General features: G+C 38.2%; 1 long non-coding RNA gene across 5 annotated transcripts in view; it reads right to left on the bottom strand.

Annotated features, from left to right (window-relative positions):
- The window catches only part of LOC117803789, a 146,466-nt gene that overhangs the window by 120,469 nt on the left and 9,113 nt on the right, over nucleotides 1-16,884 (bottom strand). For 4 of the 5 annotated variants that reach the window (XR_004627879.1, XR_004627877.1, XR_004627878.1 and 1 more), the window contains exons 2-3: nucleotides 14,715-14,760; nucleotides 13,622-13,809 (exon numbers count right to left, since the gene is read on the bottom strand). This is a non-coding gene — a long non-coding RNA (uncharacterized LOC117803789). Of the gene's footprint in view, nucleotides 1-11,444; nucleotides 11,540-13,621; nucleotides 13,810-14,714; nucleotides 14,761-16,884 lie in introns of all 5 variants that reach the window. The other variant, XR_004627876.1, reaches the window with a different exon arrangement.

The raw sequence follows: 16,884 nt of genomic DNA, 5'->3' as shown, positions 1-16,884 counted from the left end.
TGAGAGGCCAGAAAGGATATAATATCGCTGCAAAAACTGAACGAAACTCAGCTTAAACAGAGTAGAAAGAGGGAAGTTCTACAAGAGACCAACTAGGAGAGGTTGGCAAGAATTGAAGAAATACACCAGTCAATACGACACAACCTTATCAAGGACCTTAGCATCTCATGGTTCACCATGGAGGCCCATCACATTTTTTTAATAGTTCTTTATTTTTTGTCAGCACCAATTTGTTATGAAACAATGTCACTCTGAGATCTGCCTTTAGGCAATAAATCATCATCATCAATCATTTGGAAGAACTCCTTTGTCCCCTCCCTGCCTCAATTCTTTGAGAGGCACAGAAGTTAAAATTTTAACTGTGAGGGGCGCCTGGGTGGCTCGGTCGTCAAGCGTCTGCCTTTCGCTCAGGGCGTGATCCCAGAGTCCTGGGATCGAGCCCCACATCAGGTTCCTCTGCTGGGAGCCTGATTCTTCCTCTCCCACTCCCCCTGCTTGTGTTCCCTCTCTCGCTGGCTGTCTCTCTGTCAAATAAATAAATAAAATCTTAAAAAAAAAATCCTGATATTTAAAAAAAAAAATTTTTTTTTTAACTCCGAACAGAGGGTCTTGGTAAGGGCAAGAGATTGAATGGGAGTTATTTATGGCCTGCTCAGCAATAATCAGCAAGCAAACTTCATAAGAGTATGCTGCTTGAAAACAAAATAATACTGTTGGTTTTAAACCCATTATTTTGCATGATGCTGAATCTGTCTTGAATATAATAAACTGAGCAACTGACTACTTGAAGTCTCACTTTTATATTTTGATGTTTACTTTTATCTTGGTAGAAACTAAATTTCTCCCTAAATATATTGTGAAGAGACAAACTTAAAGCTCAGTACCTTTCTAGAAGGAAGTGATAGGTTCCTAAATTTGAGGCCACTTTCCATATGGAAATAAAGAAAATTCTCTTTGTACTATAGAAAATAGCTTTGTAGTTTTTCTGTACCACAATCTAGATAAACTTGAGAAATGAACTTCAGTCATATTCCATTTTTGTCCAAGAACAGTGTATCATGAGTTTGGTATAACTGCTGTTTTTATTGAAGGACGTGGCATTGAACCTGATAAGAAACCAAGATCTATGAGGCTAACATAGCTCACATGACAAAATATCACGACCTTGCATACAGAAAAGAAAAAAAATCATAGGGGGAAATGTGAAAGATGAAATCTAGTGTGTAATGAATTCTTACAATTTACCTAACACAGGATCTCAAAATTTCATTACCTTTAAATCCTTGATTTTATGACACACAATGGGAAAGAAATACAACACAAGCCTGCATTAAGATTAGTACAAATGGGATGAACTCAGAGTTGATGCATTTTTGTTGAGAAACCAGAGTTAAAATATGCACAAACTGACTTCATCTTACTGATGGCCTTTCCTTGTTGCTTTAGTTTTCAGAACTGTCATCATTTTAACCAAAGCTACCCCCCCCATCCTCTTGTGATCATTTCCATTCATCTTAGCGGGAGAAAGAAAGCTCCCTTTTCCACCACAACGTACACCTCAAAGATAATGAGTTGGGGCAATGATTTTTAAACAAGCTCCACAGTGAAATCATCTAGAAGCTTTAAAAGATTAGCCATGTTTGAGTTCTACCCAGAAATTGTCATTTCATTGTTCTGGGTAAGCAGGTGCTTAAGTATTAGTTCTTTTAAAACGGTAGTTCTCAGGCTCCATTTCTTATTGGGATCACCCGGGGCACCTGACCGTTTAATGCCATGATCAACCCCATAACATTTGGTTAGACTCTTCACAGGCAGCACCCCCTAATAGTGGTGCTTAAAAACTCACAGGCATTACTTAGTGGTAGATTAAAAACTTGAGGTAGAACTTTTTCTACAAAAGTAATGAGAGATCCCAAACTCCTCTTTAGCGGAAAATCCTATTTATAGATCGGCTCCCTGGCCTTACTCAGTGATGCCGCGTTCCTCAAGTATGTCACCACGAAGCTGTCTTGTGGTCAGATATACAGAGGACAGTGGGGCTGTCATAGCTAAGGGACTGGGCCGTAAAAATTTTAAGACCTAGTGCTTCCATGTGTTATAGTTTACTTAAGTTTTTTTGAAAAGAACTTACAAAGATACGAGATTTCTAAAGAAAGGGCAGGAGTTGCTACTACACGAAAAACAAGTTTAAAAAAATAGTAATTCAAGAGATAAATTGAGGGAATATAGTTGAAGGATGGCAAAAAAAAATGCTCAATCAGAGGACTTACAGCTGCATGACAGTATCAGATAATTTCTCGTAGCCTCTATTTTCTCATCTGTACAAGGGGTTAATACCTACTCTGCACAGCTATTGGAGAATTCCACATAAAATAAATAAGTTCTAGGCCCTTGCTACTCAAAGTGTGGTCCTAGAATGAGCAGCACCAGCACCACGTGCGGACTTGTTAGAAATGCAGAATCTCAGGCCATCCCTGAAATATACTGAAACCAATTCTGTATTTAACAAGATTCTCCAAGTGATAAATATGCACATTCCAAGTTTGAGAACTCTTCTCTGTACATCAGCATTATTATTACTAAAGTCGTCGTTTTGGGTTGAAAGTTCGTTAATACAGATGCATATATACAAACAAAATAAATTTGCACTGAACTTTCCCATTGCACGATTTTTCTGAAGCAGTGGCCTCTGTAAAGTGTCTGCAAACACGTGCTACACTCTTGCAACCTGATAGTCGGAATTCAGCTACTTGGCTACTGGGTTCATTGGGAGGACTTTCTATTCTGAACCCATTCTGAAATTCCCCCACATATGACAACCTCTCAGTGGAAAGGCTAGCTTACATTCAACAGTCTTATATTCAACTGTCCAAGAAAAACTTATTCTCACTTCCCAGACAAATACAGGAGAAAATGTAGTATACACGCATGTGTGAGTATATATATATATATGTAAAATGAAATATTATTCAGGCTTTCAGTAAAAAGAAGAAGATCCTGCCATTTGTGATAACATGGATGGATGGATTTGGAGGACATTATGCTAAGTGACATAAGCCAGACACAAACACTGCATGATCTCACTTGTGTGTCCAATCTAAAAGAGTCAAACTCATAAAAGCAGAGAGTAGAATGTGGTTTCCAGTGGCTGAGAGAAAGGGGGAATGGGGAGATGTTGATCAAAAGGTACAAAGTTTTAGTCATGCAAGATAAAGCACTTCTAGAGATCTAGTCCACAGCATGGTGATGATAGTTAATGCTGAATTGTATATTTCACATTTACTAAGAGGGTAGATCTTGAATGTTCTCATCATAAAGGAAGAAAGAAAAGAAGGATGGAAGGAAATGAACTATACGAAGTGATAGAGATATGTTAATTAGGTTGGTGGTGGTGATCATTTCCCGATGTATACATATATCAAGACATCAAGCTGTAAACCTTAAATATATTAAATTTGTATTTGTCAATTATGCACCAACAAAGATGAAAATAATAATTTTAAAATAGAGAAGTAATCTTTTCTAAGGTTAACTGGAGAAAAGACCAGGAAATGGAGTGGAACTCTATCAACTCTATCTAGAACTTTGGGGCTCCTGGGTGGCTCCGTTTGTTGAGCCTCCAACTCGGTTTCAGCTCAGGTCTGATCTCAGGACCCTGAGATCCAGCCCCGCATGGGCTCTGTGCTCAGTGGGGAGTGCGCTGGAGATTCTCTCCCCTTGCCCCTCCCCCCGCTCATGTGCTCCTGGACTCTGTACTTTCACTCTCTTCAATGAGCAAATGAATCTTAAAAAAAAAAACAAAAACAAAAAAACAAGAACTTGCTCTTGAACAACAGATATGTGATTCTGAAACTCCACAGGAAAAAAGTCAGAATATTTAACCCTTTGCCATATCATTATTTCTTTTTCACACAGGAGCCTTTTCTAAGATGTGTTTATTAGCCAAATACATCAACTACAGTGGCTATGCTATATTTTGGTAGGCAGAATATCTCTTCAGAGAAGAACAGAAGTTTCCTCAGACTAATGGAAGTTGTTTTCCTTGAGATGTGATATGAAAGATAAAATTTACTACATATGTTATAGGACTACCCACGGTTTCTCTGAATAGGAGAAAAACATACACAACTCTTCATTTTCATGCAGAACAAGATGCCAGTGACGTGTATCAGGAAATAAAGTAATTTTTTTAACTGAAATATCTATAATCTCACAAGCCCAGACATGAAAAGAGGGCATGACAGGAAAAAAGGTTAAAAAAAAACACAAAAAAACCCCACCATATAGAAAGCTAGTAGCATATTAGTGCAAACTAAGTATTCTGTGAACATTCTCAATGCGTTCTTTATGCGTGAGCATTTTGTCTTTCCCCAAATAAAACGATAAACACTCTTGTTAAAGCCTTGTCTAATCACAAATCTGGATGGGAATTTACAATCCGCTCTGCTGGTAGACAAGCTTGACTCAATCTGACCATCCCATGAAAAAAAAAAAAGAAAGAAATCCAATTAGACTCAGATGGAGGAAAACAAACTCTTCGGCAGGTTTTTATTCAAATACAGCCAACTTCATTGTGTATAAATATTTGAAGTTTAGGAGGGAAATAGAAAAACACAGGTAAAGATCGAGGAATAAGCTTTTCTTCTAGGGCTTTGGATTTAGATCTCTAGAATTTTAAACATTTTAACCCTTTCACATCAGTACCTAAGAAGAGTATCTTCGTGGGCTACCACTTAAATGTTTTGCTTCCAGGCTTACGCCTGATATATTCTCCAATTGTTCAGTACAGCCTTCTATTTTGTTATTAGGTCTAGCTTCTAAATTACTGTTCAAATTTATTATGTACTTAAATGATTTTTTTTGACTGCTGCTTATACCACATACTGAAAGAGGTAAGACACATTCTCCCTAGATGATGATGCATTTTTCCATTTCTCTTTGTATTTCGATTTTTGCTTTCTGTATTTTGAAGCTATATTTTCAGTTCAGAATTATTATTTCTCACAATTGAATCAAACATTATTTCACTGTGGAGCAAATCCATAAAATAAGTTATCTTTTTTGAAGTCACCTATAAAGTCTTTTTTTACTTTAAAGTCTATTCTTGCCTGACACTAATTCAGCTACTTTCACTTTCTTCTGGCTAGTATTTTAGCATATTTTTTCCATTTCTTGTCTTTCAAATTTTTGATATCTTTTTATATTTTTGTTTTAGCTGAGTCTCATCGAAATATCACAAAGTTGGATTTTTAAAATCTAGTCTTACAGTTATTGCAACTATGAGTATATTTAATTTATACTTCTTTTGATTACTGATAAATTTCATTTCTACCATCTTATTTTTGTTGCTTCTCTTATGATTTTCCTATTTTTTTCTTCGTACCTTGGCTTCTTCAATTGACTGGGAGAAGTTATTTTTTTCTCAGTCCATTTATCCTCTATATTAACTTATATACTTTTATGTTTCTTGTTTTAAGAAGTCCCATGATTAAATTCAGACCTAGTCTAATGTTAGTCAAGATCCTTACTCTCCTTCCCGCAAATGTAAGAATCTTAGAAGACTTTCATTCTGATAGTTTTCACTAACACGTATGAATTCCACCATTGCACACTGCATGATGCATGTTAGGCTGTATTTCACTCACATTATGGTGTGTGTGTGTGTGTGTGTAGAGATTACATCCCACTATCCTTTTTGCTTAACATCTCAGAGTTTTACATTTTTTTTAAAGATTTTATTTATTTACTTGAGCAAGAAAGAGAGCATCTATGTGTGTGAACAAGGAAAGGGCCAGAGAGAGAGGAAGAGAATCTCAAGCAGACTCCATGTTGACCTTGGAGCCCCACACAGAGCTCAGTCTCACAAATCATGACCTGAGCCTAAATCAAGAGTTGGACACTTAACTGAGCCACCCTGGTGTCCCTAGTTTTACATTTTTATCTTTTTTATATGCAGTCCAAAAAACTTTAGTTATAGACTCAGATATTTTTCCACAACAAATGTTTAGGTCTTTCTCACGTAATAACATCTTGATTCATCATTTCTTCTCACCAATTAGAAGTACTTCCTACAGTATAATTTTTCTTCTGCCTTAAGTGTATTCTTTATAACATCCTCTAGTGTGGGTTTATTGGTGATGAATGTTCTCAGTTATTGTCTGAAAATGACTTAATTTCCCCAATATTCTTGAAAGATATTGTCACAAATATATAGAGTAGGTTGACTGTTACTTTCTTCAGACTTTGAAAGTATGACTTATCTTCTGGCCACTGCTATTAAGAAGTCAGTCGTCCCTCAACTTGCCATTTCTTTGCAGTAATCATTTTTTCCTGTCTTTGTTTAAGCACCTTATTTTTGCCTTTGGTATTTTATAGTTTACTTGGACTCATTAAATTAGCATTTCTTATTTATCCTGTTAATTTTATGTCTTACCTTCGTCTTTTTTCAATTGAAAAGTTACGGTCTTTCCAAAAGTCTGGGAAACTCTTACTATTTATCTCCTCAAATATTGCTTCTTTTCCTGTTTCTTCTGAAATCCTAATTAGGTACATGTTAGACTGTATCCCAATACTCTTTTTCATCTTACCCTGTCATATATTTTCCATCTCTTTGTGTATGTGGTCCCCCAAAATTTAATTATACTCTTCTTTTTTAGATTTCTCGCTGAATTTAAAGTGGTTATGCTTGACATATCTTGTAACAAATAAATTACATGAATCCAGGTAGCAAACCTGCATGAGGATTAACTTGTGGCACAAATAATCCAGGGAGATATTTTCCCCTTCCAGCCTGTGCCAAAGCTATGTCCTCTTCTGTGGACAGGCTGTTATTCCTTTCCATTGCACTGAAGTATGCATCTTGACGTTTCTAGCTTTAGTAGAGTCTTCTATTAGAGTCTTCATATTGAAGAGGTTCTAGATTTTATCTCCCATTCATCAAGCTCTATGGAACTTTGAAAATTGGGGTTTAATTCTCTTCTATTTCCTCCTTTCTGATTTTAGATAAATACTGACTTCATTAAAGAGCCATCAGATAGTTCAACTGTGAGTGCCCCTCACTAATGCTATATATTATTCAGTGCTCAGCACAGTAGGTGTAGTTCTAGCCCATTTCACCTGTTTCACCCTAACCTCATATTTTAACATATTTTTTTCATTCTGTTCTTAGTATCAATGTGTGTTATCTCAAACTTTTTATCATATTCTCTATTCTTTTAACTTTTATTAATTTGTTCAATTTCTTCATACACTTCTTTCATATCCCTCATTCCATTTTCAGCAGGATCTAATCTTCAATTTTCTTTTTGCTAATTCTCCTGTTTTCCATTTCTGAGATGGTGGTATTTCTCAAATTTCTTGACTAAGTGCTGCTACCTTACTATTTTTAATTACTTTCTACTTCTCTTTTATCTCTAAGCATTTGTTTCAGGGTAGTCACTATTGAACTTTATGTATTTTCTTTTTTCTTTTTTTTTTTTTTAAGATTTTTATTTATTTATTTGACAGAGATAGAGACAGCCAGCGAGAGAGGGAACACAAGCAGGGGGAGTGAGAGAGGAAGAAGCAGGCTCACAAGAGGAGCCTGATGCAGGGCTCGATCCCATAACGCCAGGATCACGCCCTGAGCTGAAGGCAGACGCTTAACCGCTGTGCCACCCAGGTGCCCCTGAACTTTATGTATTTTCTGTCATAATATTTGCCTGCTTCCTGGTAAAATATTTCTCAACCAATTCCAATATTTTGTCACATCCCTTTCCAGATTCTTTCTTCCAATATCTTAAGAAATGCCATCCTAGTTACTCTCTGGTAATTACTAGATTTTGAGTGCCAGCTATGTTGTTGAAAAGTAAAATAAGGGAGAGAATTGGAGAATCAAGTAGTCTGTAAGTAGTTTCAGTTTCAGCTAGTTGTCTGTACTCTTACTTCTTCATCGGCTTTCTGCCAAATGAACAAGTTTGAACTCCAGCAGAACGGGAATTTTTCCTGGCTACAGTGATGTTCCTCATCCCGTAAACCATTATGGTGACCTAGCCTAACCATCGTCAGCTGACAAAAATCTATGGCTATATAACTAATTATAAGCTATAAGGTAAACCATAGTTTATTACAAAGAAATAAAACTGGTAACAAAGATGGTATGTCACTGTATTTCCTCCTTTATCACTGCCCCAAACACTTGATAGTGTCATGCTGGGATATTTATGCAACTCAGAGGACACACAAACAAATACAGATCATACTAGGTTGTTTCACTCAGGGAACAGCAGGAGGGCCAGAGTGCTTGTAAAGTATTGAGCATATCTGAGATGAGGTCAGACAAGTAGGTAGTGGCCAACTCACATAGGGCCACAGGCCATGAAAAGGAGTTTGCATTAAATTTTGAATATAATAGGAAACTATTGGCACGTTTTAAGAAGGGAAGTAATATGTATCCAACTTCACAAATAGGAAGTAAGAGCAGAAGTAGGGAATGCAATTTGGATGGTATTTTCATAATCTAAATAAGAAGTTGGACTAAGGTGGTAGTAAGTGAATGAGCGAAATGGATGAATGCATAATTTGGGAGCTGAAACCACAAAGATTTGTTGTTGGATGAGCTAGGGAAGAGGACAAAGGGGAAGGGAGGGGTCCAAAGAGGTTTTGCAGTAATTTGTCTAAACAAAGGGGAAAATGGGGAGTTATGAGTCAGAATAGGAGGAACATTTTTTAGAGTTGGAAATAATTATTAAATGAATGAACAATGATACATCAGTCTGCCCTTGATGAGCATATGACCCAGTGGGGAAACAGATGAGCAAGAAAGAACTTTTGACAAGACGTGAGAAGTACTATAACTGCAGAACACTGTACAAGAGGGCACAGAAGGGTCATTTAACCAGTGCTTTGGAGGTCAGAGTGGACTGCTTGGAGGAAGTGGCTGTCACTTGAATCCAGTGGTGAGAGAGAGAATAGTGCATTCCAGAAACCTCAGGGTGGCTGAGACAGACAACAAGGCAGGAAATAGAGAAGGGATGGAGAGGTGAAGGCAGACAGATCACAAAAAGCCTTCTAAACCATATTCGGAGTTTGGTGCTTATCCTGAGGGGAGCAGGAAATCAGGGTAGGTTATTTAAGCAGGAAACCTGAAAGTACGTACTGCCCTTCTGTTCCTATTTCATTACACAAGCCAGTCCCAGATCTCACACAGCTGCATGGGCCAGGGAGTCGGGTCTCCCTCATGCCCAAGAAGCCAGAGGAGGGGATCAGTGAACACTAGCAATGTCTACCACAGACGGAGGCCTATTGTTACACAGATGATATATTCTCTAAGTATCCAGATTCGTTTTTCTTCAGTGCTTCAATGGAAAAGACACAGGGATGTAAGTTTAAAAAATGACCTATTAAAATAAAGTTCTAGTCTAAGCATATATTTGTTTACTGCTGTAGTATATGAATAAGGATGTATGTACTGTCATCAAATCTTTATGCTACATTTGGGATGATCGATTTTTAATATGGGCTCTGTACCAAATGCCTGACTGGCTGAAACCGAGGAACAGGGAAATCCCAGTATGGCTGCCAACTGGAAGAGATTTGCCAAATATGTGAAGACACCATTGACACAGAAAACAGTGGTTTCAAATCTGGTCTCCAAGTAGAAAGCCCCAAGTGCAGATGCTTCCAATTGCTGTGATGGGTTCAAGCCGCTGCTCCGTCTGCACTGTGTGTGCACGCCTCAGAGGAAGCAGGGCAGAGATGGATTTTTAACAATGGTTGTGGTTCTCTTCAGTAACCCTGTAGAAACCAGTTCTTGATATTATAGGGAAAGTTTTTGATATTATGCTATAGCTGACACAATCTGTTAAACTAGTTGACACTGCTTGAAATAGATTACTTTTGCCTGTTATTTAGGTGAGGAATTTGTCATGTACTTTATTTTGCACAGAACCCCTGCTGACCCCCGGTTCTGCTACCTACGATCTGTGTGGTCTGGGGCAACAAACTCCCACTTTGTGAGCCTCAGCTTTCTCATCTGGAATAGGATCATAATAGTGTATACTTTACTATGTTCTTATAAAGATTAATTTTTAAGACCTATAAATCATATAATACCATGCATGCTTGCCATGTGGTGAAGACTCACTTAATGGGAGATCTTACAACGTCATTTTTCATTTCTCTGTGCACACTTGCAGATTTTGGATAAAACTTATTTTCTTTAGGTCACTTAAATTCAAAATAACATCGTTCTTATTTTAAGTGCACAACATAATCATTTTACACTGAGGAATTTTTATAGAGTTCATTTTAATGAACCCGTTTTTTTTAATTTAAAAAAAAACATGAATCCTATTAAGGTCAGATCTCTTTCTTCATAAAGTTCTGACAAGCAAAATTAAATGTTTGCCAAATGTTTTCCCATTTGCTACGAACTACAGCTGTCCTGGCACACAGTACAAGGACACCCACAGTCATACCCACAGGCTGAAGGGCTTAAAAAAATCTCATTTATGGAATCTGAACACACCGTGTTTGGTGGCTCAAAAAGATCCCCAAACACACAGCCCTCAGGTTTGGCTCAAGTAGTGATGGTCCCCTGAGGGACCCACAAAATTCATCACTGTGTGTCCTGGAAGCCAGAAATGCAGATAATATGTTCTGCCAGATCTCCAGGCGCCCCGGTCCATTCCAGGATTCACGTGGTTGAACAGGCTACAAAGAAAGTGTACTGAATTTAGTAAGGCCTGGACATTTGTGCTTTAATGTAGTTATGTGAAAAAGAAGGACAAATAGCAAAGACCTGTAATGTTGAAAAGCACCGCAGCAGCGGCCTCGCAGAGTTACCGGGCTGCAGAGATGAAGAAAAAAAGAGCAGAAAAGAACACTAAAGGGAACTCACACCCTGCAATCAGGTTTCAGAAAACAGACTCAGGTAGATGAAAAGCACAATCGTGAAGCCCTGACGTTTGGCTAATGCATAGCTTATGAAGAGCCAACTTCTAAGGAGCTCTCTTCCATTCTATTCCTGATACTTCGACATAAGGACAAAAAGGCCAACTTCTAAAAACAAGCTGAAGGGTAAGAATTACCTTTTGCTCTAGTCACCTCTCTATTTGCAAAGGTCATTATCTAGCCTCCGTTGCAAGGCAATCATGGAAACCTGTCCAAGAGGTGACTGGGAAGGCAGGCAAATACGGAAAAGAAATGGACACACGCCGCTTTACCACGAGCTGGGTTTTAGTCCTTCCTTGGTCCCTGATGAAATGTGTGACTTCACGAAATTCCACATCTTTCTGGCTTTGTTTCCAAATGGGTACCGTGAGAAGGTTTAACTAGGTGACCTTTTGGAAAGTGACCAGACTTCCCAGAACAGTCCCCATTTACACTTGTCCCTGAGTATTCATAGCATCCACTCTCACACAGAAACAGGTCCTGGGTTGGTTGATAAACGTGGTTCAGCCTACCTCCTAGGTTGTCTTTTTGAGCTCAAAAATCCTATTCATTCTTCCACTCATTCGTTCTTCCAAATCTAGAGCATTCGTACACAGCAATGCACTCACTGGAAAAATAGTTGATGATAATATAATAATTATTTACATATGTTCCATGTATTAATATATTCTATAATTGAAATTTTCTATTTAAGATTTAGCTTTTTTAAAAAAAATTCCAAACTTACCAATTAAATAAAACAACTTTATTTTAGCATTGCATAAGCCAGAAATCTATTTCTTGGCTATCTTTCTCCATAATTGATGATCCTCCTTGGAAACAGAGACTTCCCCTTTCCCTTCTCCATTTCTTTGGCAGCCATGATTATCTTCTGGGACACTCCCCCCCTCCATATGAGCCTCCTCTACCCTTCCCCCCCTACAGGCCATCTCTGGCTTGCCCCCCTCACTTTCTCTCCTGCACTCTTTAACTGGAACCGCCAGTAATTTATCACTGTGATAACTGCTTGCAGCAAAGCTGAGCTTTAAACATTAGCACCACAGTGTGGGGGCACGTCTACAGGTGGTTATCAACCATCCAAAGAGGAACCAAAATGAATTATTTGATTAATGAAGGCCACCTAACCATCATACCCTGCACTCTCCTCTTTTCTCCACCAATTAACCTTCCATTTGCCACCATTGCAGAAGAAGACTCAAACACGAATCTTAAAATCATTTATCATCCAAAGAAATCTACAAAGTCCAGTCTGTAACTATTTATCACTATTAAAATAATTCCCTGTAATGATTATAAACTCTCTCCATCCCATACATGTCTCAAAAGTATTCTTAAGTGATTGATTTTGTACTTCAAATTATGTAATATTAACAGAGTTTGACAAGTTATATTTCATGTTCAAAGATCAAAACATGTTGGAGAGTCTGATAGTCTAAAAATAAATAACAAAAAAATGAAACAGATGCTTTCAGATACCATTAAAAAATAGATAGGAAAGGAGTATTTAAATATCCAAGGCTTATAATAATTATACCTAACATTTACTTTCTCTGTCCCAAGTCTAGATCTAAGCAGCTTCTGCTGTATAAACCTATACAGTCACCACAACAACCTTGCAAAAGTTAACGTTTCATGGATGAGGAAACTAAACCAAAAAAAAAAAAAAAAGATGACTTCCCAAAGTTTTCAGAGCAAGCAAGTAATGGAAATGGATTCAAACCCAAGACCTACCCCATAGTCCTTGCTTTTAAGTCATTATGTTTTTCTGCATACATCAATGGTTTTTAACCCCCTAAATATTGTGTAACTTATTTCAAAATCCTCAAGTAAAATTTATAGAAAATGTAATCTGTTTACAGATATAATTAAAACAACCCCTCAAACTCCTGAGTTGTTATACAAAAGAGAAATAAAAACAAAGCAAATTATAGTAAGACAATGCATAATTCAGCATGTGAATACTTACATAAGAAATAATGATCTAAACAGCCAAAAATGCAAACTGACACAGGTGTTTTGCATTTTTGACTCAAATACCACAAACAGCAGTGTCCTCAGTGATGAGAATTACTGTAATAATGAACAACTCTTGGTAAAGCTCCAAGTAAAACAGTAAAACCTTGCCCTACATATACAATAGCTGCATTCTAGCAAATTCAGTTTATATTAAGGCCGCATAAAAATGCTAAACGTTTAATATGTAAAGAGATCATTTGGTTCTCCCTTCGTATAATTATAAATAGGTTCTCGACGTATATGAACGTCTGGTGGGACTTCTAAAAATGAGTGGCAGCATAAGAAACGATTTGTTCATCGTCCTCTCCTGAACATGGCTAGACACGCAGCCTCCAGATGCCCCACTCACTAAATGCCAGTAGAGCCTCTCAGTCACTGGGGCAGCTGCAAAACACCCCCCCAAGATTTCCAAAAGCACTGAGCACTGGGGCTGCCCCGCCAGAGTACCCCTGCTTATAGAACAGAGGGTAAGCTTCAAGCAGAGAAGGCATCGTCTCTATGAGAGGAAAATAAAGCACAAGACTGAGTAAAGATGGGAAGTTCACTTTAGAATGTATAATCTAAGGCAAGCTGATCTTGAACTTTAAATGAATACTGAAGAACAGATCTTCCAGAGTGTTTGGAATTTTGTTTTGAGACGTTCCTCCCTTCACACCAGCCTAAAACACCTCACCTGGCACAGCTGAGTACGTGTCTCTAGGATGGCTCCTTTTCCGAAAGACCATGTTGGAATGGGGTCAGTTTACGTTGTGAAGGGAAGTCTACTTGCTCCTTTTATTCTCTTCTGAACGAACTTCATGACGTTCCCTCCTCTGACCCTACTTTCCCCAACATTATTCTTCTAATATCCTTAGCAGATTCCTAGGAAGCAGAACAGGAAAAAAAAAATGAACCCTAAGAACAAATATTTTTGTGCTAAAAAGATTAGTTGATATAAAAGGGGACTAAGACTTCTAGAAGTTATTTCATTCGACAAATATTACTGAGCATCTTAGATGTGCCATACACTGCGTTTGGCACATACTCTCCGTCTAGAAGGAAATTATCGTGGAAGGAGCCGAGATGCCCTTCAACAGATGACTGGATTAAGAAGCTGTGGTCCATATATACAATGGAATATTACTCAGCTATCAGAAAGAACGATTTCTCAACATTTGCTGCAACATGGGCGGCACTGGAGGAGATAATGCTAAGTGAAATAAGTCAAGCAGAGAAAGACAATTATCAGATGATTTCTCTCATCTATGGAACATAAGAACTAGGGTGATCGGTAGGGGAAGAAAGGGATAAAGAAAGGGGGGGTAATCAGAAGGGGGAATGAAACATGAGAGACTATGGACTATGAGAAACAAACTGAGGGCTTCAGAGGGGAGGGCAGTGGGGGAATGGGATAGACTGGTGATGGGTAGTAAGGAGGGCACGTATTGCATGGCGCACTGGGTGTTATATGCAACTAAATGGAGCATCGAACTTTACATCGGAATCCGGGGATGTACTGTATGGTGACTAACATAATATAATAAAAAATCATTTAAAAAAAAAAAAAAAAAGAAGGGCCATTCTGGCCCCTTGTGGAGAATATTTGGAGGAAGGGCAGTGGCAGAGGCAGAAGGACCAGGGACATGGATCTACGGTTGTTAGAAGCAAGAGACTAAAGCGGCCCCGGTGGGGATGGGAGCGGTGGCCAGTGTGCAAGTTATGATGGCCATAGGAGTGCTTAGGACTGGGTGATCCTCTGAATGGAGAGGGGAATAGGGCACACTCACAGTTCTGTGTCTGTCTGCTTGGATGGTGCCTTGGCTGAGACGCAGACTGCAAGAGAAGGAGCACGTTGGGTAGAATGAGAATGTGGACAGTAAATTTTGAGGCAAAATATCCAATTGCATCTCTGTTACTAAGGTACCTCATTTTCTCAGAAAACAACTTTGCTGCTTAGAGTTATTCAATTTTATGAGAACCTAAGGAAGTTTTGGTTATCAGACATTGAAGTTCTTCATTTAAAAAATAATGAAACCAAGCACAGACCAGGAGAGAAAACAACTTAATCTGTAACTTACAGCTAAAATAGCTCATGGAGGCAGAGTGATAGAACACGGAAGACCAGAATCAAATCAAATCTCTGGTCTGCTCCTTGTCAATGGGGTGCCCTTCACAAGGGCCCCTCCCTGTCCACCTCCACTTCCTAGTGTTGCCGGCAAGCGAATTTGATTGCAGGTGCACAGCGCAGCATGGTGCTGGGTGTGGAGCAACTCCACCAACTATTCTGGTCTTCATCCCACAGACCTGGTCATTTCCTAGATAAAAGGGCCAAGGGATGATTCTCCTAAAACGTAGTTTTCACTAGTCCTCTACTTGGGCATGGGAATTGGGTAGAATTAGGCTCAAATACGGATTCTGACACTGGACTGGAGGAGTTACCGAAATGTCTTAAAACTTGATTTCCTTGTCAGTAAATCTGTGATACTATCTGTCTTGCAGGTTTTTTCCCCAAACATTAAGTGAGAGAGCGTGTGAACGTGTTTAAAATAGTCCCAGGCACATAGCAGATGCTCAGCAAATCCTTGTCAGTAAGCAGATGTGGTTGAAATTATAATCTAGCTGTTTAGAAAAGAGATCAGGAAGACAGATATAAATTGGCTCCTCTAAATAAACAGGATGGTTGACTGAAGATGGAGATTGGGAAGGGACGCTAAAAATGGGGTAAATCCACCACTAGATCTTAAGGAGAACCTGGATTTAAGAAAGATTGTGGGGGTTGAGGGGAAAGACAGTCAATAAAACCAAGGATTGTAAGAACTACTGACGGAGTTTAGGGTGGAAGTAGGGGTTAATCAAGCAGTAAATACAGCACAGAAGTAAATAATGAGAGGGGCCAAGAAAAGACTATGAAGCATGTGAGCTGGCTGTGAAGGGTAGAGGACACTGAACAGCAGTTACAAAGTGATTTCAAAGCACACAAAGTGAACAAGCCTGTAAATATCTACTACATTTCAAATACTAATTTCCAGGATGTGTTTGTAGATGGGGGGTTTTGTTTTGCCGATTGGCTTTGAGTGAGGGATGCTACCTTTGGTTTTGAAGTTTGGGAGTATTTTGTGGTAGACAGTGGGGTCTGCACAATTTTTACTTTGGAAAAGTTACTGCAGGTGAATGCACTAGGGTCCAAACTTCTGGGCCATACGATTCTAATAGTGAAGATTTTGAGCCTGCTTTCGCAATAAATGAATATACACACACGTACGCACAATCATGGAATTTCATCTTCATATATATTTTTACATTTCAACTTTATTTTATATAATATACTTTTGTGTTTTTATATATCTATATCTTAAAAGGTGAGATAAAAATAAACACAATTAGAAGTTCCAAAATTTCTTACCCCAATATTGTTTGGGTATATATTCTACAAGACCTCTAGGCTCATCGCAAATGACAAAATTTTTAAACTTTCTTGAGTGTAAGTTATGTTCTCATTGGGTGAAAAGGTTTGATAAGTATTTCAATTATCTATGTTCTTCAGTTTTAACATGCTTGATCAGAATCTGCCAGACATATTTACTACATTAGGTAAAGGACATCTGTAATTTCTCCAGGTACTGAGGTTTTTACTTTACATATGTTGATCTGAGGTTATCACTTGCCTGAAAATATATAATTTCACCATCCAGTTGGATGATTTCCCTCGTATATGTCTAAGTATATACATATAAATAAGCATAAGTACATTGAACATATAGATATATACAGATCTATGTAGATATATTGATATAGAGATAAGTAGATACACAAATACACAGACACAGATAACCAGATAAACAGATATATCTGTTCATTTAATGATTTTCCCCATAAACTCCTTTGCAGGATGTTGTTACCACTGTTGTTGAATTCCTCTGTGCCTAGTCTATCCTTGCCATTCCTTTTACACTTAAT

The sequence above is a fragment of the Ailuropoda melanoleuca genome, chromosome 9 (genome assembly GCF_002007445.2).
Source record: "Ailuropoda melanoleuca isolate Jingjing chromosome 9, ASM200744v2, whole genome shotgun sequence".
In the NCBI taxonomy this organism is placed as follows: Eukaryota; Metazoa; Chordata; class Mammalia; order Carnivora; family Ursidae; genus Ailuropoda; species Ailuropoda melanoleuca.
This window is presented reverse-complemented; position numbering and strand designations above follow the sequence as displayed.